This window comes from Dipodomys spectabilis, unplaced genomic scaffold (assembly GCF_019054845.1).
Source record: "Dipodomys spectabilis isolate Male_0828 unplaced genomic scaffold, ASM1905484v1 ptg000024l, whole genome shotgun sequence".
Lineage (NCBI taxonomy): Eukaryota > Metazoa > Chordata > Mammalia > Rodentia > Heteromyidae > Dipodomys > Dipodomys spectabilis.
In genome coordinates, this window is record NW_024870701.1 from 12,194,139 (window position 1) to 12,220,256 (window position 26,118).

Consider the following 26,118-nt stretch of genomic DNA (forward strand, 5'->3'; position numbering starts at 1 on the left):
CTGTCCTGCTCACCTTTATTACCAAGACTTTAGAGAGGTCTTTTCAATAGGCAGGTTTAGGTAGGAAGAGGGATCAAGAGAGCTTCCTGTGATCAACTATGGGGACACAGCTGTGAGAGCACAGAGCAGCCTGGCTGGACTGAGTGGAGGGTTCCAGAGCCTGCGAAGCTGGTCACCGCCCCCCCCCCCCCCGCCCCGTCTATCGCAGCCCAGCTCTGTCACTACTTCGTTCTCTGCCTGGCCAGGAATATGATAGCATTGAGCGGTGGAAGCAGCTACAAGTGAGCCGAAGTTATGACAATATCATTGTAGAAGAGAATTTTATTGCCTGGTTCAGGAGCCTGGAGAGGCTCAACATAGATGTGGGTTGTGAATGTGTAGAAGAAGTGTGTCTTGGTTGGAAGGACTCAGGGAAGATACTAGGCTCCCATTCAGGATATGTGTGTCTGATGCTGAGACGTCCTCGCTGAGCAGCCCCATCCCTGAGCTGGGAAACCTCAGCATTCTGTGTACTTTTTCATGTCTCTGTGATCCCTCACATAGACCCGGGAAAGGAATAGGGAAACGGCGATTGACCAAGATCCTTTCTCTACTTGTGGTTCATACTATTGGCCCAGAAAAGCCCAGCTCTTACATACAGTTTCTGAAAGCCCCTAGACCGGGCTCCCATACCGGGGCACGCTTTAGTGTCGTGGCTTCCCGACATGTGAGTAGAGCAGCCTCCCAGCCACCTCCTGGGACTTTTAGGATAACTTGAGCCTCCACCAGCCAAATCTTCCCCTCATACTTGAGACCCACACACACACAGGCAACAGCCAGAGCTGTGCTTCAGGGTGAGCATTGATTGCTCCTCTGTGCCTCTGAATAGCAAGCAGGCAGGAGACACCTGTGTCATCGGGGTGAGCCTGCTGAAGGATACTGGGCCTGGGCATAAAGCCTGCAAAAAATCATCATGATTGGTTGAGCAGCATGGCATTCCCTTGGTGTCTTCATCGAGAGAAAGCATCCTGGGCATTGGAGACCATTGGAGATTTGGATTTGTGAAAGTGTGGGTTCTTGATCTGTTCATAGCTTACATGAATGAATAGCAGAAAGTAAAATAAAAACTGATTGGGAAGAAGAGTTTTCGATGTGGAAACTGCCCTTCTTGAACAATGATATGATATTAAAATTCTGGTTTTACTGATGTGTGGTCATTGTGGTTTTATTCTTTCATTTTCATGTTTATAAGACTCTCCCACTTGGTGTGAAATAGGAACTTTGCAGAGTGATGGTGGACATTGGTAGAAGTAGGGAATGCTGCCACTTCTCAACCCTGATGAAGAGAGGGCCTGTCCACGGCAGCACAGAGCAAGTGTTCATTTCAGTTTCACCTATGTCAGGGAACTGCGCTAACATAGCTCCCAAATTCCAGGGATCAGAATTTGAAGACATCATAGAAAGATAAATTGCAAGTCAAATGGTAGAGTAGGTCTTGTCTTTCCTGGGAAACAGCCATCACCTGAGGGCTCTGGCCATTACATTTTGTGGCCTCTAGAAGACCAGAGTTGGTCAACAGGGGAGTGCTTCATGGGGAGAAACACTGCTTCTAAGATTACAGATTGAAGGAATTGTTTGTTGTTTGGTACTGACAAGGGACAATGGAACAGAAATTTTGGTGAGTACACTCAATGAGGAATCCAGGAAGGTGTGATAAAAAGGGTTTGCAAATATCCCCAAGCAAACAAAGAGAGCCTTCAAACAGGGCACTCAATGAATCCGTAAGGATGACAAGTCTGGTTTACAGACCAACCACATTGTAATATTAAATGTTCAGGTCACAACAATTATGAAGCATAGAAAGAGGGGAATGGCTCCTTCATATGCATCAGAGTCTTGCTGAAAATGATCCTCAGAGAAACCCACAAATTAGGCTTACAGGCAAAGATAGCCAATCACCTATTTCAAATATGCTCAGTGACATGACAAATACTAGGAACCCACAGAGTAATGCAGGAAATGGAGAAGCAGACATTTTAGCCAGTGAGGATTTCAGTAAGGAGATAAACCTGATGAACTGGAACAAAACATTATATATGTAGAGATAGAAACTGAAATGAAACCCTCACTAGAGGCATTCAACAGCAGAGTTTAGGAGGCAAAAGCATCTATATTATAAAGAAAAGGGAACTTTTAGGTCATATAAATGTTCAATGTACAAATCACAGAACAAATATTAGGTTTGATAAGTTTTGAATTAGATTAATTAGAAAAAGTACATAAAATTATCATTATAAAGGAATGCATGGCATTCTGTGATATCAGAGAATATATAGATCTGTGAAACCAAATTGTTTCTGTTTTGCTACATTACTATATGTTTAGGATATTTACTGTCATGTCCATTTTACGCAGGAAACAAAAATTATACAAAGCAAGAAAAACAAGAATTTAAATGTTTTACCATATAAATCCTCAAATGAAATGTCATAAAACAACCCATATATACAGTGAACTACTTTCCCCCATATTACAGAGCTTTCCCCTTCTCCTTACTCCCAGATGTCTTCAGCTCCTTCCTTTTATCAAGGTTATATGTGATTCAGCATCCTGCTTGTCTACCAGCTATATTTCTCTGTGTGTGTGTCTGTGTGTCTGTGTGTTTCTGTGTCTGTGTCTGTGTCTGTGTCTGTGTCTGTATCTGTGTCTGTGTGTGTGTCTATGTGGGGGGGGATGTGCTGGTTCTGGACATGTGTGCTGCTGAGCTTTTGGTCTCAAGGCTCACATTCTGCAACTGGAGCCATAGCTCCACTTCTGGCTTTTTTGGTGCTTAATGGATAAGAGTCTCATGGGCTTTCCTGCCCTGCTGGCTTTGAACCACAATCCTCAAACCTCAGCCTTCTAAGAAACTAGGATTACAGATCTGAAACTCTGAGTCAAGCTCTGTCTTCCAGTCTTGTATTTTCCCAGTGCCTTTCTGCAGGCTTTTTCTCCTGTTAATTTTGTATGTTGTCAGTTCATACCATAGCTTTACAAGATCCAGTTTTCAGCCCCCACAGAAACTTTTCACAGTGGTCTGTATTTGTACTGTCCAACTGCTAGCACTGAAGGCTCATCTGAAAACTAAATAGCGAACAAATACGTTTTGCTAGGTACAATAAGTCAAAGATTTTCCTCCCCCATTCCCATCCCATTTTTCTTCCCTTTCTTTAAGTATTTCAACTGATTTGCACTTGCTAGTTCTTCTTGTAATTCCCCCCACTTGAGATGTCCATTTTTGCAATCTTTCAGGCACACATTTCTGAATGACCATGGACTATAATTTTTAAATGTGAAGAAGGTGCCCATCTCTCCCCACCACAGTATTACTTTGGATAAAGAAAGTTAGCAAACACAGCACTTGTCTCTTGGATGGAAAATGGCTTGATCAAAGAAAGCCTTCAGTTTACTCCCTGACCGAGATCTCTTAGAATTGTCCTTTTGGCAGATTCCCAAGCCTTGGTCTTCCTTCATTTGCCCCTGATCAAACTCACCCAGCAGTGTGGAAAAGAGAGCTTTAGACCAAGGCCTCCTGTGATGTCATACTGTTGGTTGACACACTGCTGGTGAAGCCTTCTTACTTCAAGTCAGTCAAAATCAGATTGTTCTCCAACCCCTGCTTTCCATCCCGACTTCTGTCTTCCAAGCCCTGCCCTGCCCCCACACCCAAGTTCACTTTTTCTGCCTAATATTTAAAGAAATCCTAGTTGTAAGGGGTGGGGAGCTACACCATTTCCCTTTAGCTAGGCTGAAGGAGACTGGGTTACCCTTCCCAGGGTTTGCTCCGGAATAAAGAGTGTTAGTTAGTTGGAGTTCACTTTTTTCTGCTCTTTTTCTTTTCTTAAACAACCCAAGCTCACTGTCAAAGATCCGGAAACACTGGAACTGTCAGTTTCCACTTCTCATCTCTGCAAAACCCTTGGAACTGACCTGCCAGGCTGTGAAAAGCACAAGCCACACAAGATGGCCAAGCATAGTTCCTCCAGAGAATCCCCAACAGACATCTGGCATGCCTGCAAGCCATGGAGTGAGCACTGGTCATCCCTGCAGTGAATGCCCAGATGAATACAACTGCAACCACATCATAGGGCACTGAAGACAGGCCCAGCTTAGGCCCGAATACTTACAAAATCGTAAGTGGGTAAGTGAGTTGTAAAATGGACTTTATTGTAAGCCACAAAGTTTTAGGCTTATCCCTGCTGCTTCATTAAATAAGTCAAAAAAGCAGCAAAGCAATCACAAGGAAAGAATCTCTTGGACTCCATGGGGCAGCTGAATTATGCTCTCCCATTCTCTTCCTTTTCCTTCACCCACTTCTTATTCTATTTCCCTCTGTAGAGATTTTGTATCTGTTGGCTTTCTAAATTTCTTTCTTTTTGTGCTTGCATTAGCATATGAGCTCAGGACACTGTCTCTTAGCTTTCTCCCTGATATCTCTACCCTTGGATTTCAGGAGATAAGTGTCAAAGTCTTTTCTGCTGTGCCTCGCTTTAAACCGGCATCCTCAGATCTCAGCCTGTTCAATAACTAAAATTACAGATATGAGGCTCTAGAGCCTTGCTTCCCTACAGATGGCAAGCTAGGCTTTTATGCATAAATATACTAGCATCTTAAGGGGAAAAGTCCATCAGTACTGGCTCATGCATGGAATCATAGCTACTCAGGCTGAGATGTGAGGAAAAAGCTAGCCCAGGCAGGAAAGTCCTAAGATTCTAATTTTAAAACAGTCCTTCAAAAGCTGGAAGTGATAGTTGTATCACACAGGTAAAGTGGTAGCCTAGAGCAATAAAATTCAGGGTACCACCCAAGCTCTGAGTTTCAGTCCCAGGACCTCCATCCTCCTCCATCACAAAATATCAAAGAAAAAAAAGAAAAAAATTGAAAGGAAAAGACTTCTCGTAAATGATGGAAATTTCAAAACATCCACCTAGAGAGGATAACTTTTATCCTACACAAGGGAAAAGACAATTTAATCAACACAGAAATCTCTGTGTATTTTCTATTTTATTATTTTAAAATAAAAATCAGTAGCAAGTTTAGAGAAGACCCAGAAACAGGAGAATAGTGGGCCTATGGATCCTGAGCGAACTTTCTTGATATAGATAGCATTCTATTCCCAGGTAGCCTCCATGCCATTCTACCACACCTACTGTATATATGGTTACCATTCCAAAGTGTTTTGTGACATTGACATTATTGAGCGTTACTCTAATAGCAAAACCAATGGATTTGCTTGTAATTATACAACAGTATTAAAATTATAAAGTATAGCCAGTGCCAAAATTTACTGTCACAAGCATATAGAGTTGAGAACAAAAATATGTGAAGTCTAAAGCCTGACATCCAACACAAAGGACTTCAGTATATAACTAGCATGCAAACATCTAAAATACTGTCAATGTATAAGACTATTCCAACAGATTTCTAGAGGTAATATTGAAGAAAAGGTGGACAGAACTTTATTTTCCAACACAAAATGTTTATTTACTAAAGAACAGAACACAAATGATAAAATGTTGCCAATGCAAAAAATATTTCAACAAATATCTAGGCTGAGAATGAGGGCATGAGAAAACTAGTAAAGTTTGATTTCCAACACAAAATTGTTACTTGTAAGTAGAGCACACTAGACAAACTTTTAAATACCGTAAATACAATACAATATTGTTAACATTTATCTATTGAGAACTGGTTTCCCATGTGATCAGTCCAGGACTCCTGATGCCCAGGAGAAGGGCTCACAATACCTGCATTGGGTAAACAGGTACTGTGTGTTGGGGGTGGGGGAGAGAAGCATTGTTTTCTCAGGAACATCATATCCTGGTTACCAGACCATATATATCAAAGCAGGACTCCAAAATTTAGTAGCCAACATTGTGGCCTTCATATGTCACCATTTTCCACATTTGAATAGCCATGCCTAGGTCTCTAGAGACAGTTGAACCTGACACTGCCAAAAAGCCTCCACAGATAACCCTTCAGTTCATCTGCCAAGGAGTAGCTCGTGTATCACACAGTGCCATGGGACAAGGCTTGGACAATCAAAACCCAGAGAGGCAGATGTTGTCTGTACAGAGGTGGCTGAGTAAAGAGGAGCAAATAGAAGTAGCTCATGGCAACCTACATGCTCCAACATCTTCTGTCCTTGAGGAAGCATCTCTCTGGATCTGCCTGGATGTCTTGAGTCACCCAGTGACCTTTAGGTTCTGAACTTGTAGAGAAAGTTGGTGGTGAACACACTGACTGCTGTGCAGGAGAAAATAGCTGTACCTAGTGGGAAAAAGCAAGGTTCATGGTCATTGCAAGGGATAGAGGCAACAGGAAATGGATGATCACAAAGCAGCCAGATATGGGGATATGGTATCACTGAAAACGGGAGAGGAAGAGACCACTTGTTTAGAGGCAGCCCAAGCAGACAAAGTTTAGGTATGCTTCATTTGTCCCATCCTATAAAATGCTCATCAGACTTACTGCCCAGCAAAGCTCCCCCAACTTGTAGCCCTAGAAAAAATGGAGAGACCCACCTAACCTAGTGTTAGGTGCACTACACAGAAAATCAGAAGAGCAAGTGGCCACTTTGCAGAGCTCTTGTGTTCGCTCTCCAGCCCCACCTGAGTGACGGTTGAAGTAAAGGTATGTGGCTTGTTCTGTCGTGTGACCTCCTTCATCTTTTAGAACTGCCAGCTTCCTCCAGAATGGACAGGTATTAGGAGTTGAGAATGAGTGCTATGTGAGGAATCCATCCGACTTCCAACACCCAAAGGATGACTCTATAATTTAAAGAAGAGTAAGTGAATCTTTAAAATACTGTCACAGATACCTAGAGTAGAGAAAGAAGGTGATGTGAAATATAGAGACCAACTTCCAAGACAAGGGACTGCTAAAGAAGGGTAAGCAACCATTCAATCTACTCTCGATTCAGAAGAATATTGTAACAACTGGATATAGTTGAGAAGGAAGGAAATATAGAATTTAAAGAACAATTTCTAACACAAAAGGTTTACCTATAAACCAGAGACCCATATGTAAAAATTTAAAATACTGCCAGGGCAATGGGGTTAGAAAGGTGGCTCCGTGGTAGAGCTCTTGCCTTGAATACCTCATACCCTGGGTTCGATTCCTCAGCACCATATAAGCAAAAAGAAAAAAAGGCGGAAGTGGCGCTGTGGCTCAAGTGGTAGAGCGCTAGCTTTGAGCTGAAGAGCTGAGGGACAACGCCCAGGCCCAGAGTTCAGGCGCCATGACTGCACTCAAAAAATTAAAATATAAATAAATAAAATAAAATAAAATATTGCCAGGGCAAAAGCATATTATCAGAAATATATAGAGTTGCGAAGAAAAAGAAGACATGATCACAAAACAAAATAGTAAGTGACAATAACTACAGAATAGGATGTAAATGGTAAAATATTCCCAAATGCAGATAATGTTTAACAAATATCTAGATTTGAGAACAAGAGTCTATAAAAACTAGTAAGGTCAAGTTTCCAAAATAGTAGAGTTACTTATAATTATATCATTACATGCAAACTTTAAAAATACTCTAAATGCAAAGAATATTGTAACTAACATCTTCTGTGCATATGAGAGTGAAGGGGAAAAGAAAACTGAGGTCTGACTTCCAAAGGCGGTCAGTCCAGGTCTCCTGATACACACCGGAAGTGCTTGTATATACCTGGGTTTGGGAAGCAAGTAAGGGAATGGGAGGACTATGCTTCCCCTGAAACATCATATCTGGGCTACCAGGCCAAACCCGATAAAATATCATCCCAATATGCAGGAGCCAGCATTGTGGCTTTCACGTAGCACCACATTGCACATTAATGAACCATGTCTAAGATTCAGGAGACAGTTAGTTCTAGCCTTACCAACAAGACTACACATACCATTCAGTTCTCCAAAAGAGCAGCACACTGGAGCATCACACAGTGCCACAGGACCAGGCTTGGACCATCCAAACCAAGAGAGGCACATGTTGTTATCTTGGTACTAGCAGGTGGCTGAGTACAGAGGAGGAAGTTAATTTGATAGTGCCTGCTCCACGAGCTTCTGTCCTAGAGAGAGGGTCTCTCCCTTGCTCAGCCAGGATGTCTTGGGCCACCAGTTCTGCATGGGTAGAGAGGGCTGAGGATGAACACTCAGACTGCTGTGAAGGAGAAAATGGATGTGCACCTATTGGGACAAAACAAGAATAAAGGGTCATTATGAGAGGAAGACACAATTGGGGATGGATTAGGACAAAACAGCAACATAAAAGGGGAAATTTGATCTCAACAAGAGACGGAGGAAGACAATAAGAGCAGATAAAATTAGGAATGCTCCATCTGTCCCACCACATGAAAATCACATGAGAAACCCAACCTGCAGCAAAGCTACCCCATGTTCTAGATCACAGGAAGGTGGAAGAGCCACTGAGCAGGTTCTGCACTACACAGAGACTCAGAAGAGCCAGTGAACAGCATATTCACATTCCTTCAGTTCCCCAGCCTCACCTGGGTGACTGATGAAGTCAGGAATCTGGCTTCTCGCTTCTATCCTGTGACCTCCTGCACATTCTGGAATTGCCCACTTCCTCCAGAAGTGACCAGGCACAGGCTGCTAACTTCCAAGTCGGCCATTTGAAGCCAGAGAACCAGGCTGAGTTTTCTTTGTGCAACTGTAGAGGTTCAGAGCCTCTCCCTAGCAGGTTTTGGGGTCCAGATTCAGACAAGGGGTGGTTGTTGGGGGGAAGAGGTTGGGAGGGGGAAAGGGATTAGTTTTTGCTAGTGTACTGGCATGAGGTTGAAGCCACACCCGTGGCAAGGCATGGGACTGCTGAGCCCCAAGGCCCAACTCCCCTGAAGCCATGGGTGGATTTGAGGTGGCTCCAACAGAGAGGCTGCTGCTGTCCATGGCTTACACACATGGAGACTGGGAAGAAGAATGCTCCAGAAGAGGAGCTAGGGCCTGTGATGGTCCCATTGAGCCCAAAGCCCTGAGGGCCAGCTGAGGCAGCCAAGCTGCCAGATGGAAAGGCGGCCTGAGAGCAGCTGGCAATCCTGCTGCTAATGGTGGGGGTGGGGGTGGGCTGAGAGGTGACCCGACAGCCAGTGGTGGTGAGAGGGGTCTGGGAGGGCTGCATGCTGGCAGGGGCCCAGAAGGTGGAGGCTGGGCCTTTCTGACAGCCCAAAGCAGACAGGACTGAGGAGCCCAAAGCCACCTGGGCCTGTGCTGTGGCCGGCCCTGGCTGAGCAGGTGTGTGTGCGGCCTCATCCTGTCTTGGCATCCATGAGCAGCCAGGGACTGGCTTGTTGTCCCCGCAGGGGAGCTTGGTGTGGCCTTTGGTGTGGATGCGGAGAGTCGGCATGATGCGGGAGGTAGAGGGAAATTGGAAGGCAGGCCTGGCTGTGCGGTTGAAGCTCAAGCTGCCCTCGCTGGTGGTAGAGTCAGGTGAGAGGCTGCGTGGGCTGGGGATGCCCGTAGAGCTAGAGCAGGTGGCTGCTACCGAGCTGGGAGAGCCCTGACGCTTGGAGACATGGCCATGGGAGGGCAGAGACACAGGGGATCTGGGAGTAGAATGCAGCAGAGCCCAAATAATGCCCCGAGGAATATTCAAAGTAGTGGCACAGGCCTGGCCCTGAGCTGGCTCTGAGGCTGAGTGTGAATCTGACTTGCCCGAGGCCACAGTGGGGGTGGCAGTGTCGTGTCCACTGACCTGGTGCATGTTGGTGTCTGCAGCAGCTGGCTGTGTGCAGAGCGGCTCTGAGGGTGGGGCCCCCACGCTGCCCTCCACAGGCTTGGTGGCTGTAGCCTGGGTGCAGATGGAGGGGGTGGTGGTGCTGTGTGAGCCGCTAGATGCCAATGAGCTGTGGTGATGCCCTTTGGGTAGAGCTGGAGAAGCGGGGCCTGGCCTGGAAGAGTTGGCTTTCACAGCAGGAGCAGCGCAGGCAGGCTGGCTGTGCTCTATCTTAACCTGGACTCCACGTTTGGGGCCGGGGCAGGTGTCCTGGAGCCCTGGGACTTTGTCAGAGGTCTCTGGGTTTGGGGCTGCGGGGGACTGGGCGTCAGGGGCCATGTTGGCAGTTGCAGCGCTGCAATGAGGAGGCAGCCGCTCCTCTCTGGCTTTCTTGGCCAGCCTCCCACCAGGCAGGAAGAGGGAGGCAAGACCTGACCTCTTGCCCAGCTGGGCCCCGGCCCGCGTGGAAGCAAAGCGACAGGAGAGGCCGTTCTGGCCAGAGCCAGGCTTGCCAGCAGCCTGCCCGCTTGCCATGGGCCTCTCAGAAGAGGGGTGCCATTGCTCTTGTGAGGGCTGACGGGAGCCCTGGGCAGCGAGGCCCCCCCTTGAAGGACTCAGAGCTCAGTACCTGAGACGCCTTCGGGGGCTTGGGCGATGTTTCTCCATCCCCAGCGGCCTCCTGGCGCGGTCTCTTGCGCTGTGGATCAGAGTCGGAGTCCTGGTGGTCCGCAGCCATGGTCTTGGTCTTCCTGTCTTGGAGCACCTCGGTGAGTGTGTGGTGGTCCCCCGAGTGCGGGTGGCTGCTGGAGGGCGCAGACTTTGCGCAGGAGTCGGTGGTGTGCGCCTGCGCTGGGGGAGGCGAAGGTGCGCTGTGCTGAGCGGGCATCCTCGGGGTCAGCGCGCTGCACAGTCTCCTGCTGAGCGTCTGCAGGGGAGGCTGGTTCCAGCACACAGCAGCCAGCGGCCCCAGCAGGGCACGGCGGGCCTGCTGCAGCAGATAGCGTCTCCGAGGCGAGCTGAGCACACGCCTGGGCCCAGCGGCAGGATGCCCGCGGGATGGCCTCTTGCCGGCTCTCAGAAGAGAGATGGGCGCCCAGGAGGACAGCAGGGGGATGCTCTTGGAGGCCGAGGGCTCCTGAGGGCCAGCAGGTGCGTAACGCTCAGTGCCGTCCTGGGCCGGGCTGTCCACAGGCAGGGATAGGCCAGTTTTGTCCAGAAAGGCGCCCATGACGCCGGTTCAGAGGCTTTGGAGCTCTGTGATCAGAGTCCTTGGCTCTGGGATTTCGTTTTCCCGCCAACTCGGTGAGTCGCAGGCAAATCGAATGAGCAACGTTCACGAATGCCGCGAGCCACCAATGACGTCCACGGGTGTCAGCGCTGGAGCTTAGACAGGGCTCGCGCCATGGGAGTGGGGCCTCTCCCAGCAGACCCAGCAGCCTCCAGCCTCACCCTCCCGCGCAGGACAACCAGCAAGTTAGGTGCCAGAAGTGAGTACCAGGTACAGCACCAGGAACAGCAGTAGTTGTAGCAGAAATAATTATGAGTAACAGGCTGAGCAGTGTCAGGCATAGAGCCAAGTACAGGACCAGGGCTAGAGTTATTCAAGGTTAACTTGCAGTCAGCCTTTATCCTCTTGATACTATTTTCTGCCTGGATGTAAAGAAATACTAGACTTTTCCTGTCCTTGCATTTCTTTATTTGGCATCAGTGATATGTATCACAATCTGACTTGGTGCTTATTCATCATAGAAGTACTTTCTTTTTTTTTTTCTAGCCTCATGGAAAATTTTCTAGGCTGACAGAGCTGTGTTTAATTATACACAAGGACATAAACCAGTGGTGGTAGTCTAAAACATACTTTCCACCACACAAGGACTAAAAGAAAGAAATATTGAAAAGGCAGTTGGAATAGCAGCAGTAGACACCTAGCTGAAGGCTTCAGCTTCCACACAGGAGTGGTTTCTCTAAAGCCTTCCATAAAAGTTCAGCACTTCTCAAGTGGACAAGAAGGACCTTCCTATGCACTGTTCAACAGCACTGCACTATGTGACAGAGACAGAGACTGGTGCAGAACAGAGAAATCAAAGGATAACTTGTAGAAACAGGAAACCTGAGAATGTTGGGTCTGGGCATTGTAGTGCATGCCCAGGTATTTAGGAAAGATCAGTAGGAGTGTGATGATTCAAGACCAGACTGGGCAAAAGTGTGAGAGGCTAGCTGGGGGAAAAATCCTAAAAACAGAACTAGAGGAAGTGGCTAAAATGGTAGAGTACTTGCCTAGTAAGCCCAAGTTTCTGTGATCAATTCCCTAAGCAGCAAAATATATGTGTATGTATATATGTGTGTGTGTGTGTGTGTGTGTGTGTGTGTGTGTGTGTGTGTGTGTGTGTGTGTGTGTGTATATGTTTGTATATGGAGAAAAGAAAAATTTATTTATTTTATTCCCAGGTAAATCACATGACATGATCACTAGACATGGAGACATACCATATAGTTTAAAAAGTCAGTTTCCCAGGAACACACAATAGAACAGATGTAAAGATTTATAATTCAGGATGGATAACTAGACAGAATTAAAATATAAGCGAAATCGTGATGAGCAGGAAATTGTAATAGTTTATTTTTCATTGTTATACCGGTTCAATGTGAATAAATAACAGCTATAGACAGTCCCTGACTTACCATGCTTCAAATGTTCATTGAGATGCCTTAATTCTTTTTTTTTATTGTGAAAATACTGTACAGAGGGGTTACAATTACATGGGCAAGATAGTGAGTACATTTCTTAACAAGCATTGTAGCCTCCTCCTTTGTTTACCCTTCCCATCCATAAGTTCAGTTGCCTAGCAGTACTATGGGCATATTTGTTCTAGGTTTTCGTTAACGAGTTTATTGGGGTGAAACTCCTTTAAAAGTTGAACAGCATCTCTTTTTTTTTTTTTTAAAGTAGAATATGTTCATTGTTGATCTGAAATTCAAGTTTAACTGGGCTTTCCTCTTTTCTTTCCTTCTTAGGAAGACAAACAATACTCTTCTAAAAACATTGGCTATTCTCATTCAAGCAGAGTCAGAAATTAGCATAGAACAAAGCAGTCTCTTATAACTCAGCAGTCTTCCTGGGAACATATGATAGGACACTAAGCAGCAGTAGAGAATGGGGCATGGTGAACATTGACTTTTTACTTAAATATTTATGATGATATACATACAAATATGTAAAAATGAAAGAAAATCCCCTTTTAGAAAACAGAGAACATCCAGAACATGTGAGAACACTTGAGGACACAGGGCCAGATTAGGTTTTCCAGGCTGCCCAAGGAAGGAGTTGAGGATCAAGTTTTGTTTTTCTGGCTACATGAATCATATGAACATTTTCACATAGCTGTGATATTTCTATTGACAAAATAAATCATAGTGAAAATGTACAACAAAAATAACAAAACGTACCAATTAGAGTGTAAACAATTCCAGATCACGAGAGACTTTCATCAGCCACAACTTATAATGTTTAAATCTCTGTCCTTACACACAGATTTTATGAAGTAGTGTATAAACCTTTTCAAAGCACAATTTAACTAAACAATCTCCTTAGCCCACAAAAGTATCATCTTCATGTTTCATTTCCTTAACAAAATAGAAATCAAAAATTTAGGTAGTCTGTAAAAAGTAAAAAAGTTTGTGACAGGGAGTATTAACTTAAACTCGTCCTGATCTGCACGGATATTTTGAAGTATAGCACTTTCTGAGAGAAATAAATACAATCTACTTTGGATCCACATAACTCTGGTAACTTTGTTACAAAAAAACAAGGCAAGGATGTTGTGCATAGTCAGGTCAATATTTGAGGATTTTATAATATAGTATCTATTAACCATATACTTAGTCATGATAAGCCAATGAATAAATCAGAGATACTAGAAAAAAAGCATAATTTCAAACTTAATAACAGAAGACACATAAGATCCTTTGATATTTTTGTTCATTTACCTGAAAAAGAATTGTTTGAAAATTCAGTTTTCTCCTATCAATAATTATTTGGCACTATGTTAGGCATTGTGCATACTATGGCAGTGTTAGAATGATTGATAAGACACCCTCCCTACAACAATAGCAAATAGAGTTGGTAAGTTTGCCTCCACCAAATTGTGGCTGTTCAGAAAACAATATATCTTGGCCACTGGTGGCTTACAACTGTAATGCTAGCAAGTCAGGAGGCTGAGGTCTAAGGATTGAGATTTGAAGCTGGCCAGGTTAGTAAAGATCATGGAATTCTTATCTTCAATTAAGCATCCAAAAGCTGGAAGTGGAGGTGTGGTTCAAGTTGTAGAGCGCCAGCTTTGAGCTAAACAACTAAGTAAAATCACAAGGCTCTAAATGGAGAGAATCCTGAGCTTTTAAAAAAATTAACTATTATTCCTATAATAAGTAAAATATGAATCATTTTAAGGCCAGCATATGATAAATATCTTGTGTATACACATACAATGCATATTCTTACTACATTAGTGCTTCAAAATTTAAGACATCTCACATAAATGAAAGAGTTTCAGTGTTAAAGAAACCCACAGGGAAAGTGGTAGCCCCGATTGTACATATTCCTTTGGATAAATGCATTATGCATCTGGTTGGGGCAGGAATGTGGAGAACCTATGTTAAATATTAGCAGGGTATGTGGAAAAATCTATGTTCCTAAGTTGACAAAGGAACTGGATACTGCATGTCAATTGAGCCAGTTGTACTTGTGTTTTGTGATTATTGTCTGCACAACTTGCTAAAAGGATGTTGTGCATAGCCCTTAAGAAACAACACTATCCTGTTTTCACTGTATTTGATGTTGGTATAATTTGTGGAGGAGAAGGGAAAAAACAAATGGATTAAATAGGGATACAGGTGGACCCATTGCAACAATGAGATGTACAAGACGTTATGTCAAAAAAAACAAACTTTACAAGTTTAGCCTGGTGTGGGGAAGTAGGAGAAAGTGTGTGGGGGAGAGACATAGGAAGAGATGGGAAGAGGAAACAAAGGAGGCAACAATGATTCATAAGAAATGTACTCATTACCTTGCCCACGTAATTGTAATCCCTCTGTACTGTAGTTTCACCAAAAAAATCATCTGTCTATCTTCAGGTTATCAAGAAGCCTTTCTCAAATACACCAATGGTAGCAGAGACAGTGTGACTCTGTGTAGATCACTGACGAAGAAGAGGTTCAAGTTCAGTTACCTCTGTCTGCAGACTTGCAGGGCTCCTGAAAGGCCAGAAACACGGACAACATTCAGCCAGTCACTGCTAGTTCCATTCTGGGTGAGTCTGTGACTGAATGCTATTTAGAAGTAAGAATGTTGCACAGTGCTGTGGTTGGTGATTCTGGCAGAAGCTGTGGTCATGGTAGAGTTAAAATGACCAGATTCTACAAAAGCAGAAGTGCTGGGGACTCCAGTTGCAGAAACCACAGTGTTTCTAACTTTTATGGAGGCTTCTGTGGGCATCTGGCAACTGGAGTGCAGCACAGCAGCAGGGGTTAGCACTCTGTCTGTCACCATCACATTCTGCCTGTTGGGTGTGGTTACAGTGGGTTGTACCCCTGAACTTGGAATGCGGATGCTCTCTCTCTCCCTTACCATAACATAATTAGCATCTTGAAGATGCTGGTGGCTTCCAGAGGGTTCTGGACACCTGCATTGGGCTGGATCACTCTTTCTGTAACCACAACATTCCCTTCATTAGTATAATGGTGATCTACCATGGTGGAGGCTGGACCTCTCTGTCACAATAAGGCTCTGAGGTCATCCTAGACCCAGGATCACGGTGCCTAGTGGCAGAGTAGAGCTTGTGGCATAGGAAGATCCTGCCATTATGATATTCCCAGAAGCCCTGGGATCAGGAAGAGGTGGCGTTATCTTTTGACTCTGCCTAGAAGACACAGATGTTGCAGTGACTACTCCTGAGTTACTTTCTCTGTGTGTGCTCCATGCATAGGTTATGGAACTTGAAAGCTCCTTTTAGAGGAGTAGCTATTGCCTGAATTAACCAGGGTTTGCTCATGCTGCCAGCGAATCTGTGCTCCTGTTTGTTTCTTTAATGAGGTTCTACCTTTGTTCCATTTCCGTATCCATATCTAGTATTTGATCTAAGCAAACTTCAGCCAGTGTCTTGAATTTAAGTCCCAAGCCATGTTAGAAGTGTCCGCTAGCTCTCCTTCAATCAAACTTCTACAGCCAATGGAGCCCCGTAGAGAATACCTGTCTTCCTGCGAATCAACCAGCAGGCAATCTTTGGCCATGTGACTGTCATCGTTGTCAGTGTAGGAGGCTGCTTTCTAAAAGGAAAATACAAAGAGAGACAAATAATTAATGATACAGATTCTCTTAAAAACAAGCAAGTTGGGCAGGGATGTTGCTCAGTGCCTAGGTACTTACGAAGCACATACAATGTCTTGTGTTCAGTTTTCAGTCCCAAAAAAGAAAAGACAAAAAATAAAAGTTTTAAATAATCTTCTAATGTAAAAATAATTTACAGAGCGGTTACAGTTACATGAGTAAGGCAATGAGTACATTTCCTATGGAGCATTTTTACCTCCTGCTTTGTTTTTCCCCCTCATCCCTTCTCTCCCTAGTGCCCCAATTCCTCCATCCCTGCCCCCCACAAGTTGTAAAGTTTGTGTTCATAATAGTGTCTTGCTTGTACATCTCATTGTTACAATGAGTCAAAAAACTATACAATAACAACAAATAAACCCTTAAAAATCATGTTATCTGGTCATATAAGTGAAATGAACCCCAAGATAGGAACACAAATGGTTTTTTCTTTCTTGCTATTGTTTCTAAAGTATTTATAAGGTATCAGGAAATTTTTTTACTTGCTCTGTATGTTCCTGCCCCATGGTATAATCCCTGTTTTCACTGCATTTGATGTTGGTATAATTGGGGGAGGGAAAAAACAAAATGCTTAAATAGGGATACAGGTTGACCCATTATAACAATGAGATGGGGTGGGGGTTGAGGGGAGTGTCTTTATTGAGGTGGGAGGGAAGGGATGGTAGGGGAAAAACAAAGGAGGAGGCAACAATGCTTGATAAGAAATGTACTCATTACCTTGCTCATGTAACTAACCCCTCTGTACAGTATTTTCAAAAAAAATAAAAAGAAAGAAACTTAATCCAAATAAAATAAATAAATAAATTCCTATTTAAGCTGAGTGCAGGTGGCTCAAGCCAATAATCCTAACTACTGTGAAGGCTGAGATCTGAGGATTGCAGTTGAAAGCCAGCCCAGGCTGGAAAGTCTGTGAGGCTCTGATCTCTAATTCATCACTAGAAATCTGGAAGTGGAGCTGTGACTCAATATGGTAGAGCACTAGCCCTGAGCCAAAAGAGCTCAGTGACAGTACCCAGGCCCTGAGTTCAAGCCCCATGACTGACAAAAATAAATATATAAAAAAATTTCCTAATGAAAATGTGATACTCAAGGTATAATAATTACAAGGAAGCATAAGAAAAACAGCAACTGAGAGACAGCCTACATTTTAGCTTATGTGTATTTATAAAGTATATATATATATATGTATACATATATATTAATATCATGAGGCAGGTGGGATGGCTTAGGACTATAATCCCAGCTACTTGGGAGATGGAAATCAGGAGAATCAAAATTAGAGGCTGGCCTGGGCAAAAGGTCAGTAAGATCCCTTCACAACAAGTCATCTGGGCTATGTGTGTTTGGAAGGTGGGTTTTAGTCTAAGCAACCCAAGACCCTATGACAAACAAAAGCAAAGGTAAAAAGTAAAAAAGAGTTGGAGACATGGCTGAAGTAGCAGAACACTTGCCTGACAAGTGCACCCTGCAAAACCCCCACAGAAGTGGGGTTGTAATCAAAGTACTGGACACATGCATGTGTCACAATGAAATCTATTCTTTCTATACTGAATAGAAACTAATAAAAACACAGAAGGGAAGAAGGGACTTTTACATTGAAGGAAAATAAATGATCATGACAAGTAAATCTAATGAAGGATCTTGACAGGATCATGGATAGTAATGCAATTCTATAAAGGCAAAATTCAAATATAGATGGTACCAATTTTAAGTTTCTAAATTTTTGATGGTACTATGGATTATTATGTAAATGCATGCACAGATGTGAATGTGTGCATGCATATGAACATGTAAGCACATATGCATCTGGATGAATGCATATATGTGTGCATGTGGTATATTTAGTATTTGTGTTTATATACACATATGCACATGTGTGTATGTGGTATGTGAAGGAAAATGGAAGACTAAATGGCAGATGTAGAGAAATACTAAAAACCAAGTGTTATCTGGGTAGATTATTCAGGAGTTCAAAATTTCTGTCCCTGCATGTGTTCTGACACAGTTTTTTGTGGATGGTAGTGAAATTTGATTTGCACTTTTCTGATAAGTTTGAATTATTTCCTAATCAAAAGTAGCAATATCTGCATAACCAAGATTTACTGGGCAGGATTAGAGTGGACAAGGAAAATATATTCCCCTTCCCCAATATATAAATACATCTATTCTTACATCAGTGAATTCATTCCTTAAGAATTCCTCATTCACTGCACCAGCAACTGCCTGAGCTCCAGCCATGTCCCTGGAGGCCCTGTGGCTGCTGAGGTCCTCAGAGTTTCATGGCTCATGAAGCTTCCCGTAGTCACAGTGACTAGGGTGGCTACACCAGTCCAGAGGCTTCGGTGTTCTTCCCAACATCCATCCACATCAGATAACGCATGCTGCACTTTGGTAAAAGAAGTAGAGCTGCTTCCTTTCCTGAGGGCCTCCTTGGTGATTGTGCCTTTGACCCCATTTCTTACTGCTGTGTTCTCCCTCTGATCCATCACCAAAAGTGCTGGCATCATCTGTGAGTGAACACAGTTAAACACAGTACCAAAGAATGGAGGGTCTCTACACTGAGTGGAGGATCTGAGCTTAAGGAGGGATGAGGTATTTCCCCTGAGGCAAGTCAGGAAACAAAATCCATGTTTGTTTTAATGTGAATTAGATTTCTTATTCAGAACCTCCATAAACAAGATAAAACAAAAATAAAATTCAAACAATGTGTTATTATCTTAACAGCTGCAATTATAAATTACAGATATACAGAGCAAATGAATCATATTAAGTATTAAGATTCTTGCAAGAAAATTGTCTTTATGACTTTGTGGCAGCAAAATATAGCCAGAAGTGGGCTCAAATGGTAGAGCTCCAGCCTTGAGTGAAAAAGCCTTATGAGAGTACAAGGCTATGACTTCAAGTGCCAGTAGAGACACAGAGACACACAGACATAGATACACACAGACACACACACTTTATAGGACTCCTTGTTTTCAGTGGTAGGCATGAGTAGGGCTGGAGCAGGTGGCTCACACCTGTAACTCTAGCTAATCAGGAGGCTGAGAAATGAATATCAAGGTTCAGTGCCTGCCTGGGCAGGAAAGTCTTTGAGACTCATCTCCAGTTCACCACTGAAAAGTCAGAAATGGAGCTGTGGCTCCAGTTGTAGAGCAAAAAATCTCAGAAACAGTGCATAGGCTCTGAGTTCAAGCTCCGAGGCCAGCACACACACAAACACAAAAGTAAAGAACATGTATCTAGGCCTGAGTTGCTACTGCACACAGCCTCTTGGGTCCTGATTGGTGTGAATCAAGCAGAAGTCATAAAGCAACTTGTAGAAAATAGTCTTAGTGAGCAGTTTACTCATTTTCCTGTTGTGAGTTGGAGTGTGAGGGGCCAAACTTGAGTGTGCAGTGTGGGAATGGGACTCATCATGGGAGGAGCAACAAGAAGAGAGGAGTACTTCAAGAGGAATAGAAAAGCAGTAGTTCCTGGTAGTGAAAGAATGTACGTTTAAGCAGTGGCACAAAAATCCCATCCTAAATTCCTATACATGTCTGTTTGCCCTGACCCTTACTCTCCATTCACTGGGTCTGCACTGATTCTTGCTCTCCCTACTAATTAACAAGGGATTTTCACACACACACACACACACACACACACACACACACACACACACACACACACACACACACACCGCCCCCAGGAACACTGTATCAACTCTCTTCTGGTCAGTAAGACAAAATATGCTGTCACTTGAGGCCTTTCTTTAACAAAGGCCTGGCAGGAGATCTGAAAGGACTACTGTTGATCTCTCTGATCTCACAGCAAAACAATCAGCATAGCATGCTGGGAGCTCCCAATGTGTGGGATTTCTCTCTGGTAGCAAGTGGGAAACCAATTCTGCAGCAGACTTGGCTGGGTAACCTTCTAAGTCAATTCCATCATGACCCTATGACCCTGGAGCTAGTGTGACTTCTCCCAGGTTGAGGGCTCAGTCTCTAAGACACTAGCACTTTGGAAATTCCAGGGATTTTAGTGGATCACAGGGAGAACACAGAAGTAAGAAATGGGATCTCAGGCACAATCACCAGGGAGACCATCATGAGAGGAAGCAGCTCTGCTTCTTTTACCAAAGGGCAGCATGAGTTGTCTGATGTGGATGGATGTTGGGAAGAACACTGAAGCCTCCTGACTGCTGCAGCAACCCAAGTCACTGCGACTACGGGAGCCTTCGTGGGCCATGAAACTTTGAGGACCTCAGGAGCCACAGGGGCCTCCAGGGACATAGCTGGAGCTCAAGCAGCTGCTGGTGCAGTGTATGAGGAATTCTTAAGGAATCAATTCCCTGATGTAAGAATACCTATTAATATATTGGGGAAGGGGGAAATATTTTCTTTGTCCACTATAATCATGCCCCAGTAAATACTGGTTATGCAGATATTGCTACCTTTTGATTGGGAAATAATTCAAACTTATCCGAAAATTGCAAATCAAATTTCACTACCACCCACAAAAAAATGTGTCAGAAAACATTTAAGGATAGTAATTTTGAACTCCTGAATAACATACCCAGATATCACCTGAATTTTAGTATTTCTCTACATCTGCCATTTAGTCTTCCATTCTCTTACACATACCACATGCACACATGTGCGTATGTGTACATAAACACACATATTAAAATATGGCAGGCACACACCTATATATTCATGCAGATGCATATGTGCATACATGTTCATATGCATGCACACATTCACATCTGCGCATGCATTCACATAATAATCCATAGTACCATAGAGTACCATCAAAAATTTAGAAACTTAAAATTGATACAATCTGTATTTGAATTTTGCCTTCATAGAATTGCATTACTATCCATGATCCTGTCAAGATCCTTCATTATATTTACTTGTCATGATCATTTATTTGCTTTCAATATAAAATCCCTTCTTCCCTTCTTTGTTTTGTTAGCTTCTATTCAGTACAGAAATAATAGATATTATTGTGACATATGCATGTATACAGTTATTTTGATTGTGCCCCCACTTTTGTGGGGGGGGGGGGTCAGGATGCACTTGCCACGCAAGTGTTCTGCTACTTCAGCCATGCCTCTATCTCTTTCTTAATTTTACATTTGCTTTTTTTTGTCATAGGGTCTTAGGTTGCTTGGACTAACACCCACCTGCCAACCACACATAGCCCAGATGACTTGTTGTGAAGGAATCTTACTAATCTTTTTCCTAGGCCAGACTCAAATTTTTTTTATTGTGAAAATACTGTACAGAGTGGTTACAATTACATGGGCAAGATAATGAGTACATTTCTTATCAAGCATTGTAGCCTCCTCCCTTTGTTTCCCCTTCCCACCCTTCACATCCTCCCCCGCCCACCCCAATCCTCCCCACTCCCCCCCCAACCCCTCCACCAAAGTTGTAAAGTTCATTTTCGACATAACGACTTGTACATCTCATTGTTGCAATGGTCCACCTGTATCCCTATTTAAACGATTTGTTTTTCCCTTCCCCTCCACAAATTATACCCTCATCAAATACAGTGAAAGCAAGGGTTATAGTGTGGGGGAGGGACATACAAAGCAACAAAGAAATAATCTTATAAATGTGTTAGAAATAATCACGTGAAAGAAAAAAAAACATTTGGATACATATCTTAGGGTTCATTTCCCTAACATTACCTTATCTGAACTTTTCTCCTTGACTCAAAAATATACTAGATATTGCAAATAAGGGAAACCATGGGACCTATGTTTCTTTGGGCCTGGCTTACTTCACTTAATATAATTTTTTCCAAGTCTTTCCATTTCCTAACAAATGGGACAATGTCATTCTTTCTGATGGAGGCATAGAATTCCATTGTGTATATATATATATATATATATATATATATACATATATATATATATATATATATATATATATATATATACCACATTTTCTTGATCCATCCATCTACTGAGGGGCATCTGGGTTGGTTCCATATCTTAGCTATAGTAAATAGTGCTGCAATAAACATAGTCGTGCTGGTAGTTTTAGTGTGGTCTTGTTTATAAACATTTGGGTAAATGCCCAAAAGTGGGATTGCCGGGTCATAGGGGAGCTCTATGTGGAGTCTTTTGAGGAACCTCCATACTACTTTCCAAAGTGGTTGAACAAGTTTACACTCCCACCAACAATGAACTAAGGTTCCCTTCTGTCCACATCCCCTCCAGCATCTGTTGTTTTTAGAGTTCTTGATTTTAGCCATTCTAACTGGAGTGAGGTGGTATCTCAATGTTGTTTTGATTTCCAGCCTCAAATTTTGATTCTCCTTATATCCATCTCCAAAGTAGCTGGGATTATACTCTTAAACCATCCCACCTGCCTCATGATATTAATATATTTATGTAAGTATATATATATACTTTTTATATACTTTATATATATATATATATATATATATATATATATATACTTTTTAAATACACATTAGCTAAAATGTAGGCTGTCACTTAGTTGATGCTTTCTTATTCCTTGTGATTATTATACCTTGGGTATCACATTCTAATTAGGAAATTTATATGTATGTATGTGTGTGTGTGTATATATATATATATATATATATATATATATATATATATATATTAGTCAGTCATGGGGCTTGGACTTGGGTACTGTCACTGAGCTCTTTTGGCTCATGGCTAGTACTCTACCATATTGAGCCACAGCTCCACTTCCAGATTTCTAGTGATGAATTAGAGATCAGAGCCTCACAGAATTTCCTGCCTGGGCTGGCTTTCAACTGCAATCCTCAGATCTCAGCCTTCTGAGTAGTTAGGATTACAGGCATGAACCACCAGCATCCAGTTTAAATAGGAATTTATTTATTTATTTATTTGGATTTAGTTTCTTTATTTTTATTTTTAATCAGTTTTTTATTGTGAAAATACTGTACAGAGGGGTTACACTTACATGAGCAAGGTAATGAGTACATTTCTTATCAAGCATTGTTGCCTCCTCCTTTGTTCTTCCCCTACCATCCCTTCTCTCCCACCTCAATAAAGACACTCCCCTCAAACCCCACCCCATCTCATTGTTACAATGGGCCCACCTGTATCCCTATTTAAGCATTTTGCTTTTTCCCCTCCTCTCCCCAAATTATACCAACATCAAATACAACGAAAATAGGGCTTATACCATGGGGCAGGAACATACAGAGCAACAAAAAAAATTTCGGTACCTTATAAATACTTCAGAAACAATAGCAAGAAAGAAAAACCCATTTGTGTCCCTATCTTGGGGGTTCATTTCACTTATATGACCAGATAACATGAAGTTAAGCATAATTTTTAAATCCTGATTTTTAAGAGTTTATTTGTTGTTATTGTATACTTTTTTTGACCCATTGTAACAATGAGATGTACAAGCAAGACACTATGCTGAACATAAACTTTACAACTTTTGGGGGAAGGGAGAGAGGAATTGGGGCATTGGGGAGGCAAGGGATTTTAGGGGAAAAACAGAGGAGGAGGTAAAAATAGGAAATATACTCATCACCTTACTCATGTAACTGTAACCCCTCTGTACACTATTTTTACATTATAAGATTATTAAAATTTTTTATTTTTTGTCTTTTCTTTTTTGGGCCTGAAAACTGAACACGAGACATTGTATGTGCTTGATAAGTATTTTGGCACTGAGCTACATCCCAGCCCAACTGTCTTGTTTTTAAGAGAATTTGTATCATTAGTTATTTGTCTCTCTTTGTATTTTATTTTAGAAAGCAGCCTCCTACACTGACAAGGATGACAGTCACATGGTCAAAGGTTGCCTGCTGTTTTATTTGCAGGAAGACGCAGATTCTCTACGGGGCTCCATTGGCTGTTGTAGTTTTATTGAAGGAGAGCTAGAGGACACTTCTAACATGACTTGGGACTTAAATTCAAGACACTGGCTGAAGTTTGCTTAGATTAATAACTAGATATGGATATGGAAATGGAGCAGAAATGGTAGATCACCATTATGCTAATGAAGGGAATGTTGTGGTTACAGAAAGAGTGATCCAGCCCAATGCAGGTGTCCAGAACCCTCTGGAAGCCACCCATCAGCTTCAAGATGCGCATTGTGTTATGGTAAGTGAGAGAGAGACAGCATCCTTGCTCCCAGTTCAGGGGTACAACCCACTGTAACCACACCCAACAGGCAGAATGTGATGGTGACAGACAGAGTGCTAACCCCTGCTGCTGTGCTGCACTCCAGTTGCCAGATGCCCACAGAAGCCTCCATAAAAGTTAGAAACACTGTGGTTTCTGGAACTGGAGTCCCAGCACTTCTGCTTTTGCAGAATCTGGTCATTATAACTCTACCATGACCACAGCTTCTGCCAGAATCACCAAGCACAGCATTGTGCAACATTCTTACTCCTAAATAGCATTCAGTCACAGACTCACCCAGAATGGAACTAGCAGTGACTGGCTGAACGTTGTCCTCATTTCTAGCCTTTCAGAAACCCTGTAGATCTGTAGACAGAGGTAATTGAACTTGAACAACTTCTCAGTCACTGATCTGCACAGAGCCACACTGCCGCTGCTACCACTGGTGTATTTGAGAAAGGCTTCTTGATACCCTGAAGATAGACAGGTGATGTTTTTAATTGTGAAAATACTGTACAGAGCGGTTACAATTACATGGGCAAGGTAATGAGTACATTTCTTATCAAGCATTGTTGTCTCCTCCTTTGTTTCCCGTACCCATCCCTTCCTATCTCCCTCCCCCACCATTCCCCTACACCTCCCCAACCCCCAGGCTAAATTTGTAAACTTCATTTTTTGACATAATGTCTTGTATATCTCATTGTTGCAATGGGTCCACCTGTATCCCTATTTGAACCATTTGTTTTTTTCCCTACCCCTCCACAAATAATACCAACATCAAATACAGTGAAAACAGGATGGGGTTGTTTCTTAAGGGCCTGTTTTTAGCAAGTTGTGCAGACAATAATCACAAAACACAAGGACATCTAGCTCAATTGATGTGCAGTAGCCAGTTCATTTGCCAACCCAGGAACCTAGATTTCTCCGAATACCTTGCTAATATTTAACATAGAGTCTCCACATTCCTGCCCCAAACAGATATATAACTCATTTATCCAAGGGCACATGTACCATCAAGGCTACCACTTTCCTTGTGGGCTTCTTTAACGCTGAAACTCTTTCATTTATGTGAGATGTCTTAAATTTTGAAGCACTAATATAGAAAGAACATAGATTGTGTATGTATACACAAGATATTTATTATATACTGGCCTTAAAATGATTCATATCTTACTTATTATAAGAATGATAGTTAATTTTTTGAAAAGCTCAGGATTCTCTCCATTTTAGAGCCTTGTGATCTTACTTAATTGTTTTGCTCAAAGCTGGCACTCTACAACTTGAACCACACCTCTACTTCCAGGTTTTGGATGCTTAATTGGAGATAAGAATTCCATGGACTTTATTACCCTGGCTAGCTTCAAATCTCAATCCTTCGACCTCAGCCTCCTGACTTGCTAGCATTACAGTTGTAAGCCACCAGTGGCCAAGATATATTGTTTTCTGAACAGCCACAATTTGGTGGAGGCAAACTTACCAACTCTATTCGCTATTGTTGTAGGGAGGGTGTCTTATCAATCATTCTAACACTGCCATAGTATGCACAATGCCTAACATAGTGCCACATAATTATTGATAGGAGAAAACTGAATTTTCAAGCAATTCTTTTTCAGCTAAATGGACAAAAACATCAAAGGATCTTATGTGTCTTCTGTTATTAAGTTTGAAATTATGCTTTTATTCTAATATCTCCGATTTATTCATTGCCTTGTCATGACTAAGTATGTAAGTAATAGATACTATATTATAAAATCCTCAAATATTGACCTGACTATGCACAACATCCTTGCCTTGTTTTTTTGTAACAAAGTTACCAGAGTTATGTGGATCCAAAGTAGATTGTATTTATTTCTCTCAGAATGTGCTATACTTCAA

At 42.6% G+C, this 26,118-nt stretch overlaps 1 long non-coding RNA gene across 1 annotated transcript; it reads left to right on the forward strand.

Moving 5' to 3' along the window:
- The first annotated feature begins 677 nt into the window (after positions 1–677).
- On the forward strand, positions 678–26,118 carry LOC122104388. Its single transcript, XR_006146913.1, has 3 exons — positions 678–688; positions 8,725–8,731; positions 25,974–26,118. It is a non-coding gene; the product is annotated as an uncharacterized LOC122104388 (long non-coding RNA).